The sequence below is a fragment of the Geospiza fortis genome, unplaced genomic scaffold, assembly GCF_000277835.1.
Source record: "Geospiza fortis unplaced genomic scaffold, GeoFor_1.0 scaffold628, whole genome shotgun sequence".
Taxonomy (NCBI): Eukaryota; Metazoa; Chordata; class Aves; order Passeriformes; family Thraupidae; genus Geospiza; species Geospiza fortis.
In genome coordinates this window covers 164,825-174,220 of record NW_005054596.1, presented here as the reverse complement: position 1 = coordinate 174,220, position 9,396 = coordinate 164,825, and positions in this window count along the sequence as shown.

Sequence of the window (9,396 nt, the reverse complement as noted above, 5' to 3'; positions counted from 1 at the left end):
TGTCCCCAAAGTGCCACCAGCGGCGACATCGCCAGCCCAGGAGCTGCCCCCAGCGCCAGGCCGGGGATTCCGGATCGGTTTGGTGCCGGGACAACCCCCAAAAATGTCCCCAAATGTCACCTGAGGGCTTGGGGACATCACGGGGCTTGGGGACAGCCCGGGAGCAGCTCCGGGATGGCCCCGATGTCCCCAAGGGACAGCCCTGGGGACAGTGGGGACATTCCAGAACTTGTGGACATCCCGGGAGCACCTCGGGCATGTCCCTCCCCAGTGTCCCCAAGGGACAGCAGGAGCAGCCCCGGGGACATTCCAGGATTTGGGGACACGGCTCCGGGACGCTTCCAAGGGACAGCCCTGGGGACACCCCGAGACACCCACGGAGAGGTCAGGGGTGTCCCCAGTGTCCCCAAGGGAGAGTGGCAGCAGCTCCAGGATGTCCCCAGTGTCCCCAGGGCCGTGAGGGGACAGCTGGGGCTGGCTCTGCTCCAGCACTGCAATTCCCTCAGGATCGGGATTGGGATCGGGATTGGGACAGATCCAAGAGATCCCCGCAGCTGCCACCCAGCAGTGGCACTGTCACCGACTGTCACCCCCTGGCACCGCTGGCACGGCAGCTTTTCCTGGGATTTCCCCCATGCCAGGATGGAAAATTTGGGATTTGCGCCTCCCTTCCCAAAAGTCCACCGGGAATCAGAGCCCGCTTTCTCCATGGTCCTTGTCAGGGTGATCCCAAATCCCAAACCCCAAATCTCATCCCAAAGCCCAAAGCCTACCCCAAATGACAGTTTGGGATCCCAGCAATCACAAACCCCATCCCAAATGCCAAATCTTGTTCCAAAACACAATCCCAGATCCAAACCCCACATCCCAAACCCCAAATCCCAGTTTGGGATCCCAGCAATCCCAAATCCCATCCTGAACTCCATTCCCCAAATCCCAAACTCCATTCCCAAATCCCATATCCCATCCCAAACCCCAAACCCCATCCCAAGGCCCGTCCTCAAACCCATCCTAAATCCCAATTTGGGATCCCACAAACCCTGAATCGCAGCTGGGGATTGCAGCAATCCCAGATCCCATCCCAAATCCCATCCTGGGTTTGGGAATTGGGAATGGGGTTTGGGAATGGAGTGTGGGATTTGGGAACGGAGTATGGGATTTGGGAATGGCATTTGGGATTTGGGAATGGCATTTGGGACTTTGGGAGTGGGGTTTGGGTTTGGGATTTGGGATTTGGGAATGGGGTTTGAGATTTTGGGAATGGGCTCTGGGATTTGGGATTTGGGAGTTCCCGATATTTTCAGCCTCCCAGGACATAGGGAACAGCTCGTTCCCGATTTTCCCACACAGGGAAAGGCTCATTCCCGATTTTCCAGGCAGGCTCATTCCTGATTTTTAGGGAAGGACTCATTCCAAAATTTCCCTGATTTTCCGCCTTTGGAGCGCCCCGGGAATTGTCCCCTCCATGGAATTGGATCCCTCAGCTCCTTCCTGACTCCTGAAATCCCAAAAAAAAAGGTAGGCGGGAACGCCAAGATCCCAGCGGGATCCGCATTCTCGGCCGGGCCCTTCCCAGCTCCCGCGTTTTCCTTGGAATCCGATCCCGCCGCTCCTCCCGCGACCTTGGAGCGCTCCATGGAACTCCCTCCCATCCCCCAGCCCCGGCTCCCGGGAACTTCGGGATCCGGGAGAAAACCGGGAATGGGATCCGGGAGGGAATTCCCAGATTCTGGAATAAAACCGGGAATGGCATCCGGGAGGGAATTCCCATAATAAAAGTGGGAATGGAAAATGGATCCAGGAGGGAACTCCCAGATCCTGGAAAAAAACTGGGAAGGAAAAAGGGATCCAGGAGGGAATGCCCAGGTTCTGGAATAAAACCGGGGATGGGATCTGGGAAGGAATTCCCAGGATAAAACTGGGAAGGGGAAAGGGATCCAGGATGGAATTCCCAGATCCCAAAATAAAACTGGGAATGGGATCCGTGAGAGAATTCCCAGATCCCAAAATAAAACCAGGAATGGGATCCAGGAGGGAATTCCCATAATAAAAGTGGGAAGGGGAAAAGGATCCAGGAGGGAATTCCCAGATTCTGGAATAAAACCAGGAATGGGATCCAGGAGGGAATTCCCATAATAAAAGTGGGAAGGGGAAAAGGACCCAGGAGGGAATTCCCAATTCCTGGAATTAAACCAGGAATGGGAAAAAGGGGATCCAGAATAAAACTGGGAAGGGAAAGGGCATGTGGAGGGAATTCCCAGATCCCAAAATAAAACCGGGAATGGGATCCAGGAGGGAATTCCCAGAATAAAAGTGGGAATGGAAAATGGATCCTGGAGGGAATTCCTGGATTCCTGGAATAAAACTGGGAATGGGAAAAGAGGATCCAGGAGGAAATTCCCAACTCCTGGAATAAAACTGGGAAGAGGAGAAGGATTCAGGAGGGAATTCCCAGAATAAAACCAGGAATGGAAAAGGATCCGTGAGGGAATTCCCTGATCCCAATCCAGTTTTCAATCAAAACGATCCAAATTTCATTCCAGGGTTTTCCAGGGAATTCTTGGGCTGGGGGGGCAGTTGGGATCATCAGGATTGCCCTTAATTCCGATTCCCAATCCCTGCAAATCCCAAAAGTGGATTTAGGATCAGATCCCACCCCAGCACCCCCCAGGAGACCCCAAACTCGGCGATCCGGCCCCAAAACAATCCCAAAAATGCTGTGGGAACAAAGGGAAGGAGCTCCTGAACCCCTAAAGCCTTTCCCAGGTTGGTTTTTTTTTTTTGGGAAAAGCCTCTGGAAAAGCATCTCCAGAGCTCTCCAAACCCCACAAACATCCCAGAGACTCCCGAGAGATTCCGGGACCATCCCTAGGGATTGAGGAGCTTTTTCCCAACTCCATTCCCGAGCCCACCCCAAAATCCCCACGGTTCCCCCATTCCCAAAATCCCAGGAGAACTGGGAGCTGCTCCAGCTCTTCCCAACCCCATTCCCAGTTCTCCCCCAATCCCATGCCAAAATTCCCCCAAAATCCCCACAGTTCCCCCATTCCCAAAATTCTGGGAGCTGCCCCAGCTCTTCCCAGTCCCATTCCCAACCCCATTCCTGGTTCTCCTTGATCCCATCCCAAAATTTCCCCCAAATCCCCGCAGTTCCCCCATTCCCAGAGCCACGGGAGCTGCTCCAATTTTTCCCAACCCCATTCCCAGCCCCATTCTCAATCCTATTCCCAACCCCATTCCCAACCTCATTCCAAATCCCACCCCAAAATCCCCACAGTTCCCCCATTCCCAAAATCCTGGGAGCTGCTCCAGGTCTTCCCAGTCCCATTCCCAACCCCATTCCTGGTTCTCCCCTGATCCCACCCCAAAATTCCCCCAAAATTCCTCCAGTTCCCCCATTCCCAAAATCCTGGGAGCTGCTCCAGGTCTTCCCAGTCCCATTCCCAACCCCATTCCTGGTTCTCCCCTGATCCCACCCCAAAATTCCCCCAAAATTCCTCCAGTTCCCCCATTCCCAAAATCCTGGGAGCTGCTCCAGGTCTTCCCAGTCCCATTCCCAACCCCATTCCTGGTTCTCCCCTGATCCCACCCCAAAATTCCCCCAAAATTCCTCCAGTTCCCCCATTCCCAAAATCCTGGGAGCTGCTCCAGGTCTTCCCAGTCCCATTCCCAACCCCATTCCTGGTTCTCCCCTGATCCCACCCCAAAATTCCCCCAAAATTCCTCCAGTTCCCCCATTCCCAAAATCCTGGGAGCTGCTCCAGGTCTTCCCAGTCCCATTCCCAACCCCATTCCTGGTTCTCCCCTGATCCCACCCCAAAATTCCCCCAAAATTCCTCCAGTTCCCCCATTCCCAAAATCCTGGGAGCTGCTCCAGGTCTTCCCAGTCCCATTCCCAACCCCATTCCTGGTTCTCCCCTGATCCCACCCCAAAATTCCCCCAAAATTCCTCCAGTTCCCCCATTCCCAAAATCCTGGGAGCTGCTCCAGGTCTTCCCAGTCCCATTCCCAACCCCATTCCTGGTTCTCCCCTGATCCCACCCCAAAATTCCCCCAAAATTCCTCCAGTTCCCCCATTCCCAAAATCCTGGGAGCTGCTCCAGGTCTTCCCAGTCCCATTCCCAACCCCATTCCTGGTTCTCCCCTGATCCCACCCCAAAATTCCCCCAAAATTCCTCCAGTTCCCCCATTCCCAAAATCCTGGGAGCTGCTCCAGGTCTTCCCAGTCCCATTCCCAACCCCATTCCTGGTTCTCCCCTGATCCCACCCCAAAATTCCCCCAAAATTCCTCCAGTTCCCCCATTCCCAAAATCCTGGGAGCTGCTCCAGGTCTTCCCAGTCCCATTCCCAACCCCATTCCTGGTTCTCCCCTGATCCCACCCCAAAATTCCCCCAAAATTCCTCCAGTTCCCCCATTCCCAAAATCCTGGGAGCTGCTCCAGGTCTTCCCAGTCCCATTCCCAACCCCATTCCTGGTTCTCCCCTGATCCCACCCCAAAATTCCCCCAAAATTCCTCCAGTTCCCCCATTCCCAAAATCCTGGGAGCTGCTCCAGGTCTTCCCAGTCCCATTCCCAACCCCATTCCTGGTTCTCCCCTGATCCCACCCCAAAATTCCCCCAAAATTCCTCCAGTTCCCCCATTCCCAAAATCCTGGGAGCTGCTCCAGGTCTTCCCAGTCCCATTCCCAACCCCATTCCTGGTTCTCCCCTGATCCCACCCCAAAATTCCCCCAAAATTCCTCCAGTTCCCCCATTCCCAAAATCCTGGGAGCTGCTCCAGGTCTTCCCAGTCCCATTCCCAACCCCATTCCTGGTTCTCCCCTGATCCCACCCCAAAATTCCCCCAAAATTCCTCCAGTTCCCCCATTCCCAAAATCCTGGGAGCTGCTCCAGGTCTTCCCAGTCCCATTCCCAACCCCATTCCTGGTTCTCCCCTGATCCCACCCCAAAATTCCCCCAAAATTCCTCCAGTTCCCCCATTCCCAAAATCCTGGGAGCTGCTCCAGGTCTTCCCAGTCCCATTCCCAACCCCATTCCTGGTTCTCCCCTGATCCCACCCCAAAATTCCCCCAAAATTCCTCCAGTTCCCCCATTCCCAAAATCCTGGGAGCTGCTCCAGGTCTTCCCAGTCCCATTCCCAACCCCATTCCTGGTTCTCCCCTGATCCCACCCCAAAATTCCCCCAAAATTCCTCCAGTTCCCCCATTCCCAAAATCCTGGGAGCTGCTCCAGGTCTTCCCAGTCCCATTCCCAACCCCATTCCTGGTTCTCCCCTGATCCCACCCCAAAATTCCCCCAAAATTCCTCCAGTTCCCCCATTCCCAAAATCCTGGGAGCTGCTCCAGGTCTTCCCAGTCCCATTCCCAACCCCATTCCTGGTTCTCCCCTGATCCCACCCCAAAATTCCCCCAAAATTCCTCCAGTTCCCCCATTCCCAAAATCCTGGGAGCTGCTCCAGGTCTTCCCAGTCCCATTCCCAACCCCATTCCTGGTTCTCCCCTGATCCCACCCCAAAATTCCCCCAAAATTCCTCCAGTTCCCCCATTCCCAAAATCCTGGGAGCTGCTCCAGGTCTTCCCAGTCCCATTCCCAACCCCATTCCTGGTTCTCCCCTGATCCCACCCCAAAATTCCCCCAAAATTCCTCCAGTTCCCCCATTCCCAAAATCCTGGGAGCTGCTCCAGGTCTTCCCAGTCCCATTCCCAACCCCATTCCTGGTTCTCCCCTGATCCCACCCCAAAATTCCCCCAAAATTCCTCCAGTTCCCCCATTCCCAAAATCCTGGGAGCTGCTCCAGGTCTTCCCAGTCCCATTCCCAACCCCATTCCTGGTTCTCCCCTGATCCCACCCCAAAATTCCCCCAAAATTCCTCCAGTTCCCCCATTCCCAAAATCCTGGGAGCTGCTCCAGGTCTTCCCAGTCCCATTCCCAACCCCATTCCTGGTTCTCCCCTGATCCCACCCCAAAATTCCCCCAAAATTCCTCCAGTTCCCCCATTCCCAAAATCCTGGGAGCTGCTCCAGGTCTTCCCAGTCCCATTCCCAACCCCATTCCTGGTTCTCCCCTGATCCCACCCCAAAATTCCCCCAAAATTCCTCCAGTTCCCCCATTCCCAAAATCCTGGGAGCTGCTCCAGGTCTTCCCAGTCCCATTCCCAACCCCATTCCTGGTTCTCCCCTGATCCCACCCCAAAATTCCCCCAAAATTCCTCCAGTTCCCCCATTCCCAAAATCCTGGGAGCTGCTCCAGGTCTTCCCAGTCCCATTCCCAACCCCATTCCTGGTTCTCCCCTGATCCCACCCCAAAATTCCCCCAAAATTCCTCCAGTTCCCCCATTCCCAAAATCCTGGGAGCTGCTCCAGGTCTTCCCAGTCCCATTCCCAACCCCATTCCTGGTTCTCCCCTGATCCCACCCCAAAATTCCCCCAAAATTCCTCCAGTTCCCCCATTCCCAAAATCCTGGGAGCTGCTCCAGGTCTTCCCAGTCCCATTCCCAACCCCATTCCTGGTTCTCCCCTGATCCCACCCCAAAATTCCCCCAAAATTCCTCCAGTTCCCCCATTCCCAAAATCCTGGGAGCTGCTCCAGGTCTTCCCAGTCCCATTCCCAACCCCATTCCTGGTTCTCCCCTGATCCCACCCCAAAATTCCCCCAAAATTCCTCCAGTTCCCCCATTCCCAAAATCCTGGGAGCTGCTCCAGGTCTTCCCAGTCCCATTCCCAACCCCAAAATCCAAAAAAAAAAGGTAGGCGGGAACGCCAAGATCCCAGCGGGATCCGCATTCTCGGCCGGGCCCTTCCCAGCTCCCGCGTTTTCCTTGGAATCCGATCCCGCCGCTCCTCCCGCGACCTTGGAGCGCTCCATGGAACTCCCGCCCATCCCCCAGCCCCTGCTCCCGGGAACTTCGGGATCCGGGAGAAAACCGGGAATGGGATCCGGGAGGGAATTCCCATAATAAAAATGGGAATGGAAAATGGATCCAGGAGGGAACTCACAGATCCTGGAAAAAAACTGGGAAGGAAAAAGGGATCCAGGAGGGAATGCCCAGGTTCTGGAATAAAACCGGGGATGGGATCTGGGAAGGAATTCCCAGGATAAAACTGGGAAGGGGAAAGGGATCCAGGATGGAATTCCCAGATCCCAAAATAAAACTGGGAATGGGATCCGTGAGAGAATTCCCAGATCCCAAAATAAAACCAGGAATGGGATCCAGGAGGGAATTCCCATAATAAAAGTGGGAAGGGGAAAAGGATCCAGGAGGGAATTCCCAGATTCTGGAATAAAACCAGGAATGGGATCCAGGAGGGAATTCCCATAATAAAAGTGGGAAGGGGAAAAGGACCCAGGAGGGAATTCCCAATTCCTGGAATTAAACCAGGAATGGGAAAAAGGGGATCCAGAATAAAACTGGGAAGGGAAAGGGCATGTGGAGGGAATTCCCAGATCCCAAAATAAAACCGGGAATGGGATCCAGGAGGGAATTCCCAGAATAAAAGTGGGAAAGGAAAATGGATCCTGGAGGGAATTCCTGGATTCCTGGAATAAAACTGGGAATGGGAAAAGAGGATCCAGGAGGAAATTCCCAACTCCTGGAATAAAACTGGGAAGAGGAGAAGGATTCAGGAGGGAATTCCCAGAATAAAACCAGGAATGGAAAAGGATCCGTGAGGGAATTCCCTGATCCCAATCCAGTTTTCAATCAAAACGATCCAAATTTCATTCCAGGGTTTTCCAGGGAATTCTTGGGCTGGGGGGGCAGTTGGGATCATCAGGATTGCCCTTAATTCCGATTCCCAATCCCTGCAAATCCCAAAAGTGGATTTAGGATCAGATCCCACCCCAGCACCCCCCAGGAGACCCCAAACTCAGCGATCCGGCCCCAAAACAATCCCAAAAATGCTGTGGGAACAAAGGGAAGGAGCTCCTGAACCCCTAAAGCCTTTCCCAGGTTGGGTTTTTTTTTTTGGGAAAAGCCTCTGGAAAAGCATCTCCAGAGCTCTCCAAACCCCACAAACATCCCAGAGACTCCCGAGAGATTCCGGGACCATCCCTAGGGATTGAGGAGCTTTTTCCCAACTCCATTCCCGAGCCCACCCCAAAATCCCCACGGTTCCCCCATTCCCAAAATCCCAGGAGAACTGGGAGCTGCTCCAGCTCTTCCCAACCCCATTCCCAGTTCTCCCCCAATCCCATGCCAAAATTCCCCCAAAATCCCCACAGTTCCCCCATTCCCAAAATTCTGGGAGCTGCCCCAGCTCCTCCCAGTCCCATTCCCAACCCCATTCCTGGTTCTCCTTGATCCCATCCCAAAATTTCCCCCAAATCCCTGCAGTTCCCCCATTCCCAGAGCCACGGGAGCTGCTCCAATTTTTCCCAACCCCATTCACAATCCCATTCCCAACATAATTCCAAATCCCACCTCAGAATCCCCACAGTTTCCCCATTCCCAAAATCCTGGGAGCTGCTCCAGGTCTTCCCAGTCCCATTCCCAACCCCATTCCTGGTTCTCCCCTGATCCCACCCCAAAATTCCCCCAAAATTCCTCCAGTTCCCCCATTCCCAAAATCCTGGGAGCTGCCCCAGGTCTTCCCAACCCCATTCCCAATCCTATTCCCAACCCTATTCCTGAGCCCATTTCCAACCCCATTCCCAATCCCAGCCCCATTCCCAGCCCCGTTCCCAATCCCATTCCCAAACCCATTCGCAATCCCATTCCCAACATAATTCCAAATCCCACCCCAGAATCCCCACAGTTCCCCCATTCCCAAAATCCTGGGAGCTGCTCCAAGTCTTCCCAACCCCATTCCCAACCCTATTCCTGACCGCGTTCCCAGTCCCATCCTCCCATTTTCCCCTGATCCCATCCCAAAATTCCCCCAAAAATTCCTCCAGTTCCCCCATTCCCAGAATCGCAGGAGCTGCTCCAGCTTTTCCCAACCCCATTCCTGGTTCTCCTTGATCCCACCCCAAAATTCCCCCCAAATCCCCGCAGTTCCCCCATTCCCAGAATCCCGAATCCTGATCCTGGGATTCTGCAGCCCCCGGGGAAAGGGGAAACCTTGGGTTAAACCCCTGCAGGGGGGGGCAGAATTTGGGATTTTTGGGAATTCCCGCACCCCCAGGGTGGGATTTGGGTCCGCTGGTGGTGAAATCCCTGCGGAGGGGGCAGAATTTGGAATTTTTGGGATTTTTCCTGATCCTGGGACTCTGCAGCCCCCGGGAAAAGGGAACCCGTGGGTTAAACCCCTGCGGAGGGGGCAGAATTTGGGATTTTTGGGATTTTCCTGATCCTGGGACTCAGCCCCAAGGGAAGAGAAAACCGGGATGAAAGCACTGCTGGGATTTTCCTGATCCTGGGACGCAGCCCCAAGGGAAGAGAAAACCGGGATGAAAGC